Genomic DNA, 17,966 nt, shown 5'->3' with positions numbered 1-17,966 from the left:
TTCTACTTATATTATCTCTCGGGTGGAATCTTTTACCACACAGTGAAAAATCTTTAGCAACTTCTGGATGAGCAGCTTTCTAGCAGTTTAATTTTTCCAATTATTTTCCTCTCCTTTTTCCTGGTTTCAGAGCTGGTACAGTTTTCATAAACAATTTTAAAACTGTCCTGATAGTGATACTGTGGAATTCTAGGCACACTTGTAGATTAAAAGTGGAGGAGATATTAATTTATGATGGTGTATTAAATGTAGATTTGTACTGCACTTTAAAGCCAGTTTCACAATCATGCATGATTTCCTTAATGTGTTCCCTTCTCCATTTTCACCACAAGAAAATCTAGAGTAGTCAGCTACATGTGTGGTTCCATGGTGTAATGGTTAGCACTCTGGACTCTGAATCCAGCGATCTGAGTTCAAATCTCAGTGGAACCTGTAAGTTTCATCTTTAGCATTATAATTTCTACTATGTTCAACTTTTAGAATGAAACTTGAACCTTGAAAACTTGAAACTTGATTTGAATGGTGCAAGAATCCATGGAATCCTATAAAATTGACTTCAGGAAACAAAATTCTTATCTTGTATGTTACACCAAGCAACTATATTCTACGACTTGTGTAAATGTTCCCATGATTTTTAATTCGGGTGGGAAAATCTGATGATGATTTCAAATCAAAATGGCTTTAGGAAACGCCAGCTTATTTTCCTGAATTTTCTTTTCTCTTGTTTTTTCCAAAATTATCTATAATGTTTTATTGAGGAATTTTTTGGCAATTTAAAAACAATTGTTTAGTCCATCAGTTGAGTATGTTCTTGTGGCTTTTTTGTAGGTGACAAAAGGAACTAGAAGTCACTAAGAGACTTTAAAGTGTCTTTCTAAGCTTCTAGTTGACTTGAATTGTATTATGGAAGGTATTCGAAGCAAAAAAATCAAATGGAAATTGACATAGTCACTTTACCGTTTTGGAAATTTTATGCAGTTAAAAGATGCTCAAAACGACTGAAAATACGAAGACTAATTTTATTTTATGTTTACATAGAAATGAATATTTTTCTTCTTTTGAGCTTTTTTGGTGTATTCTTTAGTAAGTTTTCAGAGCCAACTCACACTAAATCTGCCTTTTAAACTGTTGAAAGGCTTGAGCGGTACAAGGTTTCAAGTTAAGATGACTTCACATCAGATTTTTAAATTTTAGTGAGGCCTGAAATTTTGAAGGTATCTCAGAAGTTGTGGCTGAGTTGTTAAAGAGATGGACTTGAAATCCATTGGGATCTCCCTGCGCATTCAATCATTGCCAACTATGTCAATTTCCAAGTAGGTTTTTTGATGATTATCTGAGTAGATCAATGCACACCTTCCTTAGTTTATCCCCCAAAAAGTTGTTTCATATCTCTGGACTGGATTTGGAGAACCAACCTGCGGGCATCTAAAGATCTTATTTTGATTAACTGGCCTGGCCCATCATCACATGTGAATCACACTGCTAATCAAAAGATGCGACCTCGTGCGATCAGGTAAGAGGTGCTTCTCCATCTCTCATCTAGTTGCCACAAATGTCAGGTGTGGTTGATAGATTGGAACATGTGCTTTGCTTTGCACCAATTCTACTTATATTATCTCTCAGGTGGAATCTTTTACCACACAGTGAAAAATCTTTAGCAACTTCTGGATGAGCAGCTTTCTAGCAGTTTAAGTTTTGCAATTATTTTCCTCTCCTTTTTCCTGGTTTCAGAGCTGGTACAGTTTTCATAAACAATTTTAAAACTGTCCTGATTGTGATACTGTGGAATTCTAGGCACACTTGTAGATTAAAAGTGGAGGAGATATTAATTTATGATGGTGTATTAAATGTAGATTTGTACTGCACTTTAAAGCCAGTTTCACAATCATGCATGATTTCCTTAATGTGTTCCCTTCTCCATTTTCACCACAAGAAAATCTAGAGTAGTCAGCTACATGTGTGGTTCCATGGTGTAATGGTTAGCACTCTGGACTCTGAATCCAGCGATCTGAGTTCAAATCTCAGTGGAACCTGTAAGTTTCATCTTTAGCATTATAATTTCTACTATGTTCAACTTTTAGAATGAAACTTGAACCTTGAAAACTTGAAACTTGATTTGAATGGTGCAAGAATCCATGGAATCCTATAAAATTGACTTCAGGAAACAAAATTCTTATCTTGTATGTTACACCAAGCAACTATATTCTACGACTTGTGTAAATGTTCCCATGATTTTTAATTCGGGTGGGAAAATCTGATGATGATTTCAAATCAAAATGGCTTTAGGAAACGCCAGCTTATTTTCCTGAATTTTCTTTTCTCTTGTTTTTTCCAAAATTATCTATAATGTTTTATTGAGGAATTTTTTGGCAATTTAAAAACAATTGTTTAGTCCATCAGTTGAGTATGTTCTTGTGGCTTTTTTGTAGGTGACAAAAGGAACTAGAAGTCACTAAGAGACTTTAAAGTGTCTTTCTAAGCTTCTAGTTGACTTGAATTGTATTATGGAAGGTATTCGAAGCAAAAAAATCAAATGGAAATTGACATAGTCACTTTACCGTTTTGGAAATTTTATGCAGTTAAAAGATGCTCAAAACGACTGAAAATACGAAGACTAATTTTATTTTATGTTTACATAGAAATGAATATTTTTCTTCTTTTGAGCTTTTTTGGTGTATTCTTTAGTAAGTTTTCAGAGCCAACTCACACTAAATCTGCCTTTTAAACTGTTGAAAGGCTTGAGCGGTACAAGGTTTCAAGTTAAGATGACTTCACATCAGATTTTTAAATTTTAGTGAGGCCTGAAATTTTGAAGGTATCTCAGAAGTTGTGGCTGAGTTGTTAAAGAGATGGACTTGAAATCCATTGGGATCTCCCTGCGCATTCAATCATTGCCAACTATGTCAATTTCCAAGTAGGTTTTTTGATGATTATCTGAGTAGATCAATGCACACCTTCCTTAGTTTATCCCCCAAAAAGTTGTTTCATATCTCTGGACTGGATTTGGAGAACCAACCTGCGGGCATCTAAAGATCTTATTTTGATTAACTGGCCTGGCCCATCATCACATGTGAATCACACTGCTAATCAAAAGATGCGACCTCGTGCGATCAGGTAAGAGGTGCTTCTCCATCTCTCATCTAGTTGCCACAAATGTCAGGTGTGGTTGATAGATTGGAACATGTGCTTTGCTTTGCACCAATTCTACTTATATTATCTCTCAGGTGGAATCTTTTACCACACAGTGAAAAATCTTTAGCAACTTCTGGATGAGCAGCTTTCTAGCAGTTTAAGTTTTGCAATTATTTTCCTCTCCTTTTTCCTGGTTTCAGAGCTGGTACAGTTTTCATAAACAATTTTAAAACTGTCCTGATAGTGATACTGTGGAATTCTAGGCACACTTGTAGATTAAAAGTGGAGGAGATATTAATTTATGATGGTGTATTAAATGTAGATTTGTACTGCACTTTAAAGCCAGTTTCACAATCATGCATGATTTCCTTAATGTGTTCCCTTCTCCATTTTCACCACAAGAAAATCTAGAGTAGTCAGCTACATGTGTGGTTCCATGGTGTAATGGTTAGCACTCTGGACTCTGAATCCAGCGATCTGAGTTCAAATCTCAGTGGAACCTGTAAGTTTCATCTTTAGCATTATAATTTCTACTATGTTCAACTTTTAGAATGAAACTTGAACCTTGAAAACTTGAAACTTGATTTGAATGGTGCAAGAATCCATGGAATCCTATAAAATTGACTTCAGGAAACAAAATTCTTATCTTGTATGTTACACCAAGCAACTATATTCTACGACTTGTGTAAATGTTCCCATGATTTTTAATTCGGGTGGGAAAATCTGATGATGATTTCAAATCAAAATGGCTTTAGGAAACGCCAGCTTATTTTCCTGAATTTTCTTTTCTCTTGTTTTTTCCAAAATTATCTATAATGTTTTATTGAGGAATTTTTTGGCAATTTAAAAACAATTGTTTAGTCCATCAGTTGAGTATGTTCTTGTGGCTTTTTTGTAGGTGACAAAAGGAACTAGAAGTCACTAAGAGACTTTAAAGTGTCTTTCTAAGCTTCTAGTTGACTTGAATTGTATTATGGAAGGTATTCGAAGCAAAAAAATCAAATGGAAATTGACATAGTCACTTTACCGTTTTGGAAACTTTATGCAGTTAAAAGATGCTCAAAACGACTGAAAATACGAAGACTAATTTTATTTTATGTTTACATAGAAATGAATATTTTTCTTCTTTTGAGCTTTTTTGGTGTATTCTTTAGTAAGTTTTCAGAGCCAACTCACACTAAATCTGCCTTTTAAACTGTTGAAAGGCTTGAGCGGTACAAGGTTTCAAGTTAAGATGACTTCACATCAGATTTTTACATTTTAGTGAGGCCTGAAATTTTGAAGGTATCTCAGAAGTTGTGGCTGAGTTGTTAAAGCGATGGACTTGAAATCCATTGGGATCTCCCTGCGCATTCAATCATTGCCAACTATGTCAATTTCCAAGTAGGTTTTTTGATGATTATCTGAGTAGATCAATGCACACCTTCCTTAGTTTATCCCCCAAAAAGTTGTTTCATATCTCTGGACTGGATTTGGAGAACCAACCTGCGGGCATCTAAAGATCTTATTTTGATTAACTGGCCTGGCCCATCATCACATGTGAATCACACTGCTAATCAAAAGATGCGACCTCGTGCGATCAGGTAAGAGGTGCTTCTCCATCTCTCATCTAGTTGCCACAAATGTCAGGTGTGGTTGATAGATTGGAACATGTGCTTTGCTTTGCACCAATTCTACTTATATTATCTCTCGGGTGGAATCTTTTACCACACAGTGAAAAATCTTTAGCAACTTCTGGATGAGCAGCTTTCTAGCAGTTTAAGTTTTGCAATTATTTTCCTCTCCTTTTTCCTGGTTTCAGAGCTGGTACAGTTTTCATAAACAATTTTAAAACTGTCCTGATTGTGATACTGTGGAATTCTAGGCACACTTGTAGATTAAAAGTGGAGGAGATATTAATTTATGATGGTGTATTAAATGTAGATTTGTACTGCAGCTTTAAAGCCAGTTTCACCATCATGCATGATTTCCTTAATGTGTTCCCTTCTCCATTTTCACCACAAGAAAATCTAGAGTAGTCAGCTACATGTGTGGTTCCATGGTGTAATGGTTAGCACTCTGGACTCTGAATCCAGCGATCTGAGTTCAAATCTCAGTGGAACCTGTAAGTTTCATCTTTAGCATTATAATTTCTACTATGTTCAACTTTTAGAATGAAACTTGAACCTTGAAAACTTGAAACTTGATTTGAATGGTCCAAGAATCCATGGAATCCTATAAAATTGACTTCAGGAAACAAAATTCTTATCTTGTATGTTACACCAAGCAACTATATTCTATGACTTGTGTAAATGTTCCCATGATTTTTAATTCGGGTGGGAAAATCTGATGATGATTTCAAATCAAAATGGCTTTAGGAAACTCCAGCTTATTTTCCTGAATTTTCTTTTCTCTTGTTTTTTCCAAAATTATCTATAATGTTTTATTGAGGAATTTTTTGGCAATTTAAAAACAATTGTTTAGTCCATCAGTTGAGTATGTTCTTGTGGCTTTTTTGTAGGTGACAAAAGGAACTAGAAGTCACTAAGAGACTTTAAAGTGTCTTTCTAAGCTTCTAGTTGACTTGAATTGTATTATGGAAGGTATTCGAAGCAAAAAAATCAAATGGAAATTGACATAGTCACTTTACCGTTTTGGAAACTTTATGCAGTTAAAAGATGCTCAAAACGACTGAAAATACGAAGACTAATTTTATTTTATGTTTACATAGAAATGAATATTTTTCTTCTTTTGAGCTTTTTTGGTGTATTCTTTAGTAAGTTTTCAGAGCCAACTCACACTAAATCTGCCTTTTAAACTGTTGAAAGGCTTGAGCGGTACAAGGTTTCAAGTTAAGATGACTTCACATCAGATTTTTAAATTTTAGTGAGGCCTGAAATTTTGAAGGTATCTCAGAAGTTGTGGCTGAGTTGTTAAAGAGATGGACTTGAAATCCATTGGGATCTCCCTGCGCATTCAATCATTGCCAACTATGTCAATTTCCAAGTAGGTTTTTTGATGATTATCTGAGTAGATCAATGCACACCTTCCTTAGTTTATCCCCCAAAAAGTTGTTTCATATCTCTGGACTGGATTTGGAGAACCAACCTGCGGGCATCTAAAGATCTTATTTTGATTAACTGGCCTGGCCCATCATCACATGTGAATCACACTGCTAATCAAAAGATGCGACCTCGTGCGATCAGGTAAGAGGTGCTTCTCCATCTCTCATCTAGTTGCCACAAATGTCAGGTGTGGTTGATAGATTGGAACATGTGCTTTGCTTTGCACCAATTCTACTTATATTATCTCTCAGGTGGAATCTTTTACCACACAGTGAAAAATCTTTAGCAACTTCTGGATGAGCAGCTTTCTAGCAGTTTAAGTTTTGCAATTATTTTCCTCTCCTTTTTCCTGGTTTCAGAGCTGGTACAGTTTTCATAAACAATTTTAAAACTGTCCTGATAGTGATACTGTGGAATTCTAGGCACACTTGTAGATTAAAAGTGGAGGAGATATTAATTTATGATGGTGTATTAAATGTAGATTTGTACTGCACTTTAAAGCCAGTTTCACAATCATGCATGATTTCCTTAATGTGTTCCCTTCTCCATTTTCACCACAAGAAAATCTAGAGTAGTCAGCTACATGTGTGGTTCCATGGTGTAATGGTTAGCACTCTGGACTCTGAATCCAGCGATCTGAGTTCAAATCTCAGTGGAACCTGTAAGTTTCATCTTTAGCATTATAATTTCTACTATGTTCAACTTTTAGAATGAAACTTGAACCTTGAAAACTTGAAACTTGATTTGAATGGTGCAAGAATCCATGGAATCCTATAAAATTGACTTCAGGAAACAAAATTCTTATCTTGTATGTTACACCAAGCAACTATATTCTACGACTTGTGTAAATGTTCCCATGATTTTTAATTCGGGTGGGAAAATCTGATGATGATTTCAAATCAAAATGGCTTTAGGAAACGCCAGCTTATTTTCCTGAATTTTCTTTTCTCTTGTTTTTTCCAAAATTATCTATAATGTTTTATTGAGGAATTTTTTGGCAATTTAAAAACAATTGTTTAGTCCATCAGTTGAGTATGTTCTTGTGGCTTTTTTGTAGGTGACAAAAGGAACTAGAAGTCACTAAGAGACTTTAAAGTGTCTTTCTAAGCTTCTAGTTGACTTGAATTGTATTATGGAAGGTATTCGAAGCAAAAAAATCAAATGGAAATTGACATAGTCACTTTACCGTTTTGGAAACTTTATGCAGTTAAAAGATGCTCAAAACGACTGAAAATACGAAGACTAATTTTATTTTATGTTTACATAGAAATGAATATTTTTCTTCTTTTGAGCTTTTTTGGTGTATTCTTTAGTAAGTTTTCAGAGCCAACTCACACTAAATCTGCCTTTTAAACTGTTGAAAGGCTTGAGCGGTACAAGGTTTCAAGTTAAGATGACTTCACATCAGATTTTTACATTTTAGTGAGGCCTGAAATTTTGAAGGTATCTCAGAAGTTGTGGCTGAGTTGTTAAAGCGATGGACTTGAAATCCATTGGGATCTCCCTGCGCATTCAATCATTGCCAACTATGTCAATTTCCAAGTAGGTTTTTTGATGATTATCTGAGTAGATCAATGCACACCTTCCTTAGTTTATCCCCCAAAAAGTTGTTTCATATCTCTGGACTGGATTTGGAGAACCAACCTGCGGGCATCTAAAGATCTTATTTTGATTAACTGGCCTGGCCCATCATCACATGTGAATCACACTGCTAATCAAAAGATGCGACCTCGTGCGATCAGGTAAGAGGTGCTTCTCCATCTCTCATCTAGTTGCCACAAATGTCAGGTGTGGTTGATAGATTGGAACATGTGCTTTGCTTTGCACCAATTCTACTTATATTATCTCTCGGGTGGAATCTTTTACCACACAGTGAAAAATCTTTAGCAACTTCTGGATGAGCAGCTTTCTAGCAGTTTAAGTTTTGCAATTATTTTCCTCTCCTTTTTCCTGGTTTCAGAGCTGGTACAGTTTTCATAAACAATTTTAAAACTGTCCTGATTGTGATACTGTGGAATTCTAGGCACACTTGTAGATTAAAAGTGGAGGAGATATTAATTTATGATGGTGTATTAAATGTAGATTTGTACTGCAGCTTTAAAGCCAGTTTCACCATCATGCATGATTTCCTTAATGTGTTCCCTTCTCCATTTTCACCACAAGAAAATCTAGAGTAGTCAGCTACATGTGTGGTTCCATGGTGTAATGGTTAGCACTCTGGACTCTGAATCCAGCGATCTGAGTTCAAATCTCAGTGGAACCTGTAAGTTTCATCTTTAGCATTATAATTTCTACTATGTTCAACTTTTAGAATGAAACTTGAACCTTGAAAACTTGAAACTTGATTTGAATGGTCCAAGAATCCATGGAATCCTATAAAATTGACTTCAGGAAACAAAATTCTTATCTTGTATGTTACACCAAGCAACTATATTCTATGACTTGTGTAAATGTTCCCATGATTTTTAATTCGGGTGGGAAAATCTGATGATGATTTCAAATCAAAATGGCTTTAGGAAACTCCAGCTTATTTTCCTGAATTTTCTTTTCTCTTGTTTTTTCCAAAATTATCTATAATGTTTTATTGAGGAATTTTTTGGCAATTTAAAAACAATTGTTTAGTCCATCAGTTGAGTATGTTCTTGTGGCTTTTTTGTAGGTGACAAAAGGAACTAGAAGTCACTAAGAGACTTTAAAGTGTCTTTCTAAGCTTCTAGTTGACTTGAATTGTATTATGGAAGGTATTCGAAGCAAAAAAATCAAATGGAAATTGACATAGTCACTTTACCGTTTTGGAAACTTTATGCAGTTAAAAGATGCTCAAAACGACTGAAAATACGAAGACTAATTTTATTTTATGTTTACATAGAAATGAATATTTTTCTTCTTTTGAGCTTTTTTGGTGTATTCTTTAGTAAGTTTTCAGAGCCAACTCACACTAAATCTGCCTTTTAAACTGTTGAAAGGCTTGAGCGGTACAAGGTTTCAAGTTAAGATGACTTCACATCAGATTTTTAAATTTTAGTGAGGCCTGAAATTTTGAAGGTATCTCAAAAGTTGTGGCTGAGTTGTTAAAGCGATGGACTTGAAATCCATTGGGATCTCCCTGCGCATTCAATCATTGCCAACTATGTCAATTTCCAAGTAGGTTTTTTGATGATTATCTGAGTAGATCAATGCACACCTTCCTTAGTTTATCCCCCAAAAAGTTGTTTCATATCTCTGGACTGGATTTGGAGAACCAACCTGCGGGCATCTAAAGATCTTATTTTGATTAACTGGCCTGGCCCATCATCACATGTGAATCACACTGCTAATCAAAAGATGCGACCTCGTGCGATCAGGTAAGAGGTGCTTCTCCATCTCTCATCTAGTTGCCACAAATGTCAGGTATGGTTGATAGATTGGAACATGTGCTTTGCTTTGCACCAATTCTACTTATATTATCTCTCGGGTGGAATCTTTTACCACACAGTGAAAAATCTTTAGCAACTTCTGGATGAGCAGCTTTCTAGCAGTTTAAGTTTTGCAATTATTTTCCTCTCCTTTTTCCTTGTTTCAGAGCTGGTACAGTTTTCATAAACAATTTTAAAACTGTCCTGATTGTGATACTGTGGAATTCTAGGCACACTTGTAGATTAAAAGTGGAGGAGATATTAATTTATGATGGTGTATTAAATGTAGATTTGTACTGCACTTTAAAGCCAGTTTCACAATCATGCATGATTTCCTTAATGTGTTCCCTTCTCCATTTTCACCACAAGAAAATCTAGAGTAGTCAGCTACATGTGTGGTTCCATGGTGTAATGGTTAGCACTCTGGACTCTGAATCCAGCGATCTGAGTTCAAATCTCAGTGGAACCTGTAAGTTTCATCTTTAGCATTATAATTTCTACTATGTTCAACTTTTAGAATGAAATTTGAACCTTGAAAACTTGAAACTTGATTTGAATGGTGCAAGAATCCATGGAATCCTATAAAATTGACTTCAGGAAACAAAATTCTTATCTTGTATGTTACACCAAGCAACTATATTCTATGACTTGTGTAAATGTTCCCATGATTTTTAATTCGGGTGGGAAAATCTGATGATGATTTCAAATCAAAATGGCTTTAGGAAACTCCAGCTTATTTTCCTGAATTTTCTTTTCTCTTGTTTTTTCCAAAATTATCTATAATGTTTTATTGAGGAATTTTTTGGCAATTTAAAAACAATTGTTTAGTCCATCAGTTGAGTATGTTCTTGTGGCTTTTTTGTAGGTGACAAAAGGAACTAGAAGTCACTAAGAGACTTTAAAGTGTCTTTCTAAGCTTCTAGTTGACTTGAATTGTATTATGGAAGGTATTCGAAGCAAAAAAATCAAATGGAAATTGACATAGTCACTTTACCGTTTTGGAAACTTTATGCAGTTAAAAGATGCTCAAAACGACTGAAAATACGAAGACTAATTTTATTTTATGTTTACATAGAAATGAATATTTTTCTTCTTTTGAGCTTTTTTGGTGTATTCTTTAGTAAGTTTTCAGAGCCAACTCACACTAAATCTGCCTTTTAAACTGTTGAAAGGCTTGAGCGGTACAAGGTTTCAAGTTAAGATGACTTCACATCAGATTTTTAAATTTTAGTGAGGCCTGAAATTTTGAAGGTATCTCAGAAGTTGTGGCTGAGTTGTTAAAGCGATGGACTTGAAATCCATTGGGATCTCCCTGCGCATTCAATCATTGCCAACTATGTCAATTTCCAAGTAGGTTTTTTGATGATTATCTGAGTAGATCAATGCACACCTTCCTTAGTTTATCCACCAAAAAGTTGTTTCATATCTCTGGACTGGATTTGGAGAACCAACCTGCGGGCATCTAAAGATCTTATTTTGATTAACTGGCCTGGCCCATCATCACATGTGAATCACACTGCTAATCAAAAGATGAGACCTCGTACGATCAGGTAAGAGGTGCTTCTCCATCTCTCATCTAGTTGCCACAAATGTCAGGTATGGTTGATAGATTGGAACATGTGCTTTGCTTTGCACCGATTCTACTTATATTATCTCTCGGGTGGAATCTTTTACCACACAGTGAAAAATCTTTAGCAACTTCTGGATGAGCAGCTTTCTAGCAGTTTAAGTTTTGCAATTATTTTCCTCTCCTTTTTCCTGGTAACAGAGCTGGCACAGTTTTCATAAACAATTTTAAAACTGTCCTGATTGTGATACTGTGGAATTCTAGGCACACTTGTAGATTAAAAGTGGAGGAGATATTAATTTATGATGGTGTATTAAATGTAGATTTGTACTGCACTTTAAAGCCAGTTTCACAATCATGCATGATTTCCTTAATGTGTTCCCTTCTCCATTTTCACCACAAGAAAATCTAGAGTAGTCAGCTACATGTGTGGTTCCATGGTGTAATGGTTAGCACTCTGGACTCTGAATCCAGCGATCTGAGTTCAAATCTCAGTGGAACCTGTAAGTTTCATCTTTAGCATTATAATTTCTACTATGTTCAACTTTTAGAATGAAACTTGAAACTTGATTTGAGTGGTGCAAGAATCCATGGAATCCTATAAAATTGACTTCAGGAAACAAAATTCTTATCTTGTATGTTACACCAAGCAACTATATTCTATGACTTGTGTAAATGTTCCCTTGATTTTTAATTCGGGTGGGAAAATCTGATGATGATTTCAAATCAAAATGGCTTTAACAAACGCCAGCTTATTTTCCTGAATTTTCTTTTCTCTTGTTTTTTCCAAAATTATCTATAATGTTTTATTGAGGAATTTTTTGGCAATTTAAAAACAATTGTTTAGTCCATCATTTGAGTATGTTCTTGTGGCTTTTTTGTAGGTGACAAAAGGAACTAGAAGTCACTAAGAGACTTTAAAGTGTCTTTCTAAGCTTCTAGTTGACTTGAATTTTATTACGGAAGGTATTCGAAGCAAAAAAATCAAATGGAAATTGACATAGTCACTTTACCGTTTTGGAAACTTTATGCAGTTAAAAGATGCTCAAAACGACTGAAAATACGAAGACTAATTTTATTTTATGTTTACATAGAAATGAATATTTTTCTTCTTTTGAGCTTTTTTGGTGTATTCTTTAGTAAGTTTTCAGAGCCAACTCACACTAAATCTGCCTTTTAAACTGTTGAAAGGCTTGAGCGGTACAAGGTTTCAAGTTAAGATGACTTCACATCAGATTTTTAAATTTTAGTGAGGCCTGAAATTTTGAAGGTATCTCAGAAGTTGTGGCTGAGTTGTTAAAGCGATGGACTTGAAATCCATTGGGATCTCCCTGCGCATTCAATCATTGCCAACTATGTCAATTTCCAAGTAGGTTTTTTGATGATTATCTGAGTAGATCAATGCACACCTTCCTTAGTTTATCCCCCAAAAAGTTGTTTCATATCTCTGGGCTGGATTTGAAGAACCAACCTGCGGGCATCTAAAGATCTTATTTTGATTAACTGGCCTGGCCCATCATCACATGTGAATCACACTGCTAATCAAAAGATGCGACCTCGTGCGATCAGGTAAGAGGTGCTTCTCCATCTCTCATCTGGTTGCCACAAATGTCAGGTATGGTTGATAGATTGGAACATGTGCTTTGCTTTGCACCAATTCTACTTATATTATCTCTCGGGTGGAATCTTTTACCACACAGTGAAAAATCTTTAGCAACTTCTGGATGAGCAGCTTTCTAGCAGTTTAAGTTTTGCAATTATTTTCCTCTCCTTTTTCCTTGTTTCAGAGCTGGTACAGTTTTCATAAACAATTTTAAAACTGTCCTGATTGTGATACTGTGGAATTCTAGGCACACTTGTAGGTTAAAAGTGGAGGAGATATTAATTTATGATGGTGTATTAAATGTAGATTTGTACTGCACTTTAAAGCCAGTTTCACAATCATGCATGATTTCCTTAATGTGTTCCCTTCTCCATTTTCACCACAAGAAAATCTAGAGTAGTCAGCTACATGTGTGGTTCCATGGTGTAATGGTTAGCACTCTGGACTCTGAATCCAGCGATCTGAGTTCAGTGGAACCTGTAAGTTTCATCTTTAGCATTATAATTTCTACTATGTTCAACTTTTAGAATGAAACTTGAAAACTTGAAACTTGATTTGAATGGTGCAAGAATCCATGGAATCCTATAAAATTGACTTCAGGAAACAAAATTCTTATCTTGTATGTTACACCAAGCAACTATATTCTATGACTTGTGTAAATGTTCCCATGATTTTTAATTCGGGTTGGAAAATCTGATGATGATTTCAAATCAAAATGGCTTTAGGAAACGCCAGCTTATTTTCCTGAATTTTCTTTTCTCTTGTTTTTTCCAAAATTATCTATAATGTTTTATTGAGGAATTTTTTGGCAATTTAAAAACAATTGTTTAGTCCATCAGTTGAGTATGTTCTTGTGGCTTTTTTGTAGGTGACAAAAGGAACTAGAAGTCACTAAGAGACTTTAAAGTGTCTTTCTAAGCTTCTAGTTGACTTGAATTTTATTACGGAAGGTATTCGAAGCAAAAAAATCAAATGGAAATTGACATAGTCACTTTACCGTTTTGGAAACTTTATGCAGTTAAAAGATGCTCAAAACGACTGAAAATACGAAGACTAATTTTATTTTATGTTTACATAGAAATGAATATTTTTCTTCATTTGAGCTTTTTTGGTGTATTCTTTAGTAAGTTTTCAGAGCCAACTCACACTAAATCTGCCTTTTAAACTGTTGAAAGGCTTGAGCGGTACAAGGTTTCAAGTTAAGATGACTTCACATCAGATTTTTAAATTTTAGTGAGACCTGAAATTTTGAAGGTATCTCAGAAGTTGTGGCTGAGTTGTTAAAGCGATGGACTTGAAATCCATTGGGATCTCCCTGCGCATTCAATCATTGCCAACTATGTCAATTTCCAAGTAGGTTTTTTGATGATTATCTGAGTAGATCAATGCACACCTTCCTTAGTTTATCCCCCAAAAAGTTGTTTCATATCTCTGGACTGGATTTGGAGAACCAACCTGCGGGCATCTAAAGATCTTATTTTGATTAACTGGCCTGGCCCATCATCACATGTGAATCACACTGCTAATCAAAAGATGAGACCTCGTGCGATCAGGTAAGAGGTGCTTCTCCATCTCTCATCTAGTTGCCACAAATGTCAGGTATGGTTGATAGATTGGAACATGTGTTTTGCTTTGCACCAATTCTACTTATATTATCTCTCGGGTGGAATCTTTTACCACACAGTGAAAAATCTTTAGCAACTTCTGGATGAGCAGCTTTCTAGCAGTTTAAGTTTTGCAATTATTTTCCTCTCCTTTTTCCTGGTTTCAGAGCTGGTACAGTTTTCATAAACAATTTTAAAACTGTCCTGATTGTGATACTGTGGAATTCTAGGCACACTTGTAGATTAAAAGTGGAGGAGATATTAATTTATGATGGTGTATTAAATGTAGATTTGTACTGCACTTTAAAGCCAGTTTCACCATCATGCATGATTTCCTTAATGTGTTCCCTTCTCCATTTTCACCACAAGAAAATCTAGAGTATTCAGCTACATGTGAGTTTCCATGGTGTAATGGTTAGCACTCTGGACTCTGAGTCCAGCGATCTGAGTTCAAATCTCAGTGGAACCTGTAAGTTTCATCTTTCGCATTATAATTTTTTCTATGTTCAACTTTTAGAATGAAACTTGAAAACTTGAAACTTGATTTGAATGGTGCAAGAATCCATGGAATCCTATAAAATTGACTTCAGGAAACAAAATTCTTATCTTGTATGTTACACCAAGCAACTATATTCTATGACTTGTGTAAATGTTCCCATGATTTTTAATTCGGGTGGGAAAATCTGATGATGATTTCAAATCAAAATGGCTTTAGGAAACGCCAGCTTATTTTCCTGAATTTTCTTTTCTCTTGTTTTTTCCAAAATTATCTATAATGTTTTATTGAGGAATTTTTTGGCAATTTAAAAACAATTGTTTAGTCCATCAGTTGAGTATGTTCTTGTGGCTTTTTTGTAGGTGACAAAAGGAACTAGAAGTCACTAAGAGACTTTAAAGTGTCTTTCTAAGCTTCTAGTTGACTTGAATTTTATTACGGAAGGTATTCGAAGCAAAAAAATCAAATGGAAATTGACATAGTCACTTTACCGTTTTGGAAACTTTATGCAGTTAAAAGATGCTCAAAACGACTGAAAATACGAAGACTAATTTTATTTTATGTTTACATAGAAATGAATATTTTTCTTCATTTGAGCTTTTTTGGTGTATTCTTTAGTAAGTTTTCAGAGCCAACTCACACTAAATCTGCCTTTTAAACTGTTGAAAGGCTTGAGCGGTACAAGGTTTCAAGTTAAGATGACTTCACATCAGATTTTTAAATTTTAGTGAGACCTGAAATTTTGAAGGTATCTCAGAAGTTGTGGCTGAGTTGTTAAAGCGATGGACTTGAAATCCATTGGGATCTCCCTGCGCATTCAATCATTGCCAACTATGTCAATTTCCAAGTAGGTTTTTTGATGATTATCTGAGTAGATCAATGCACACCTTCCTTAGTTTATCCCCCAAAAAGTTGTTTCATATCTCTGGACTGGATTTGGAGAACCAACCTGCGGGCATCTAAAGATCTTATTTTGATTAACTGGCCTGGCCCATCATCACATGTGAATCACACTGCTAATCAAAAGATGAGACCTCGTGCGATCAGGTAAGAGGTGCTTCTCCATCTCTCATCTAGTTGCCACAAATGTCAGGTATGGTTGATAGATTGGAACATGTGTTTTGCTTTGCACCAATTCTACTTATATTATCTCTCGGGTGGAATCTTTTACCACACAGTGAAAAATCTTTAGCAACTTCTGGATGAGCAGCTTTCTAGCAGTTTAAGTTTTGCAATTATTTTCCTCTCCTTTTTCCTGGTTTCAGAGCTGGTACAGTTTTCATAAACAATTTTAAAACTGTCCTGATTGTGATACTGTGGAATTCTAGGCACACTTGTAGATTAAAAGTGGAGGAGATATTAATTTATGATGGTGTATTAAATGTAGATTTGTACTGCACTTTAAAGCCAGTTTCACCATCATGCATGATTTCCTTAATGTGTTCCCTTCTCCATTTTCACCACAAGAAAATCTAGAGTATTCAGCTACATGTGAGGTTCCATGGTGTAATGGTTAGCACTCTGGACTCTGAGTCCAGCGATCTGAGTTCAAATCTCAGTGGAACCTGTAAGTTTCATCTTTCGCATTATAATTTTTTCTATGTTCAACTTTTAGAATGAAACTTGAAAACTTGAAACTTGATTTGAATGGTGCAAGAATCCATGGAATCCTATAAAATTGACTTCAGGAAACAAAATTCTTATCTTGTATGTTACACCAAGCAACTATATTCTATGACTTGTGTAAATGTTCCCATGATTTTTAATTCGGGTGGGAAAATCTGATGATGATTTCAAATCAAAATGGCTTTAGGAAACGCCAGCTTATTTTCCTGAATTTTCTTTTCTCTTGTTTTTTCCAAAATTATCTATAATGTTTTATTGAGGAATTTTTTGGCAATTTAAAAACAATTGTTTAGTCCATCAGTTGAGTATGTTCTTGTGGCTTTTTTGTAGGTGACAAAAGGAACTAGAAGTCACTAAGAGACTTTAAAGTGTCTTTCTAAGCTTCTAGTTGACTTGAATTTTATTACGGAAGGTATTCGAAGCAAAAAAATCAAATGGAAATTGACATAGTCACTTTACCATTTTGGAAACTTTATGCAGTTAAAAGATGCTCAAAACGACTGAAAATACGAAGACTAATTTTATTTTATGTTTACATAGAAATGAATATTTTTCTTCTTTTGAGCTTTTTTGGTGTATTCTTTAGTAAGTTTTCAGAGCCAACTCACACTAAATCTGCCTTTTAAACTGTTGAAAGGCTTGAGCGGTACAAGGTTTCAAGTTAAGATGACTTCACATCAGATTTTTAAATTTTAGTGAGGCCTGAAATTTTGAAGGTATCTCAGAAGTTGTGGCTGAGTTGTTAAAGCGATGGACTTGAAATCCATTGGGATCTCCCTGCGCATTCAATCATTGCCAACTATGTCAATTTCCAAGTAGGTTTTTTGATGATTATCTGAGTAGATCAATGCACACCTTCCTTAGTTTATCCCCCAAAAAGTTGTTTCATATCTCTGGACTGGATTTGGAGAACCAACCTGCGGACATCTAAAGATCTTATTTTGATTAACTGGCCTGGCCCATCATCACATGTGAATCACACTGCTAATCAAAAGATGCGACCTCGTGCGATCAGGTAAGAGGTGCTTCTCCATCTCTCATCTAGTTGCCACAAATGTCAGGTATAGTTGATAGATTGGAACATGTGCTTTGCTTTGCACCGATTCTACTTATATTATCTCTCGGGTGGAATCTTTTACCACACAGTGAAAAATCTTTAGCAACTTCTGGATGAGCAGCTTTCTAGCAGTTTAAGTTTTGCAATTACTTTCCTCTCCTTTTTTCCTGGTAACAGAGCTGGCACAGTTTTCATAAACAATTTTAAAACTGTCCTGATTGTGATACTGTGGAATTCTAGGCACACTTGTAGATTAAAAGTGGAGGAGATATTAATTTATGATGGTGTATTAAATGTAGATTTGTACTGCAGCTTTAAAGCCAGTTTCACCATCATGCATGATTTCCTTAATGTGTTCCCTTCTCCATTTTCACCACAAGAAAATCTAGAGTAGTAAGCTACATGTGTGGTTCCATGGTGTAATGGTTAGCACTGTGAATCC

At 35.2% G+C, this 17,966-nt stretch overlaps 9 non-coding genes across 9 annotated transcripts; all 9 read left to right on the top strand.

Annotated features, from left to right (window-relative positions):
• The first annotated feature begins 360 nt into the window (after positions 1 to 360).
• TRNAQ-CUG (transfer RNA glutamine (anticodon CUG)) lies at positions 361 to 432 on the top strand. The gene has a single exon. It is a non-coding gene; the product is annotated as a tRNA-Gln (tRNA).
• Positions 433 to 1,961: 1,529 nt separating this feature from the next.
• Positions 1,962 to 2,033, top strand: TRNAQ-CUG (transfer RNA glutamine (anticodon CUG)). The gene has a single exon. It is a non-coding gene; the product is annotated as a tRNA-Gln (tRNA).
• Positions 2,034 to 3,562: 1,529 nt separating this feature from the next.
• Positions 3,563 to 3,634, top strand: TRNAQ-CUG (transfer RNA glutamine (anticodon CUG)). The gene has a single exon. It is a non-coding gene; the product is annotated as a tRNA-Gln (tRNA).
• A 1,530-nt stretch (positions 3,635 to 5,164) lies between these two features.
• TRNAQ-CUG (transfer RNA glutamine (anticodon CUG)) lies at positions 5,165 to 5,236 on the top strand. Its single transcript has one exon. It is a non-coding gene; the product is annotated as a tRNA-Gln (tRNA).
• A 1,529-nt stretch (positions 5,237 to 6,765) lies between these two features.
• TRNAQ-CUG (transfer RNA glutamine (anticodon CUG)) lies at positions 6,766 to 6,837 on the top strand. Its single transcript has one exon. It is a non-coding gene; the product is annotated as a tRNA-Gln (tRNA).
• Positions 6,838 to 8,367: 1,530 nt separating this feature from the next.
• On the top strand, positions 8,368 to 8,439 carry TRNAQ-CUG (transfer RNA glutamine (anticodon CUG)). Its single transcript has one exon. It is a non-coding gene; the product is annotated as a tRNA-Gln (tRNA).
• Positions 8,440 to 9,968: 1,529 nt separating this feature from the next.
• TRNAQ-CUG (transfer RNA glutamine (anticodon CUG)) lies at positions 9,969 to 10,040 on the top strand. The gene has a single exon. It is a non-coding gene; the product is annotated as a tRNA-Gln (tRNA).
• A 1,529-nt stretch (positions 10,041 to 11,569) lies between these two features.
• On the top strand, positions 11,570 to 11,641 carry TRNAQ-CUG (transfer RNA glutamine (anticodon CUG)). Its single transcript has one exon. It is a non-coding gene; the product is annotated as a tRNA-Gln (tRNA).
• Positions 11,642 to 16,336: 4,695 nt separating this feature from the next.
• TRNAQ-CUG (transfer RNA glutamine (anticodon CUG)) lies at positions 16,337 to 16,408 on the top strand. The gene has a single exon. It is a non-coding gene; the product is annotated as a tRNA-Gln (tRNA).
• Positions 16,409 to 17,966: the final 1,558 nt, after the last annotated feature.

Source organism: Dendrobates tinctorius, unplaced genomic scaffold (assembly GCF_039654945.1).
Source record: "Dendrobates tinctorius isolate UK_male_01 unplaced genomic scaffold, ASM3965494v1 ptg000047l, whole genome shotgun sequence".
Lineage (NCBI taxonomy): Eukaryota > Metazoa > Chordata > Amphibia > Anura > Dendrobatidae > Dendrobates > Dendrobates tinctorius.
This window is presented reverse-complemented; position numbering and strand designations above follow the sequence as displayed.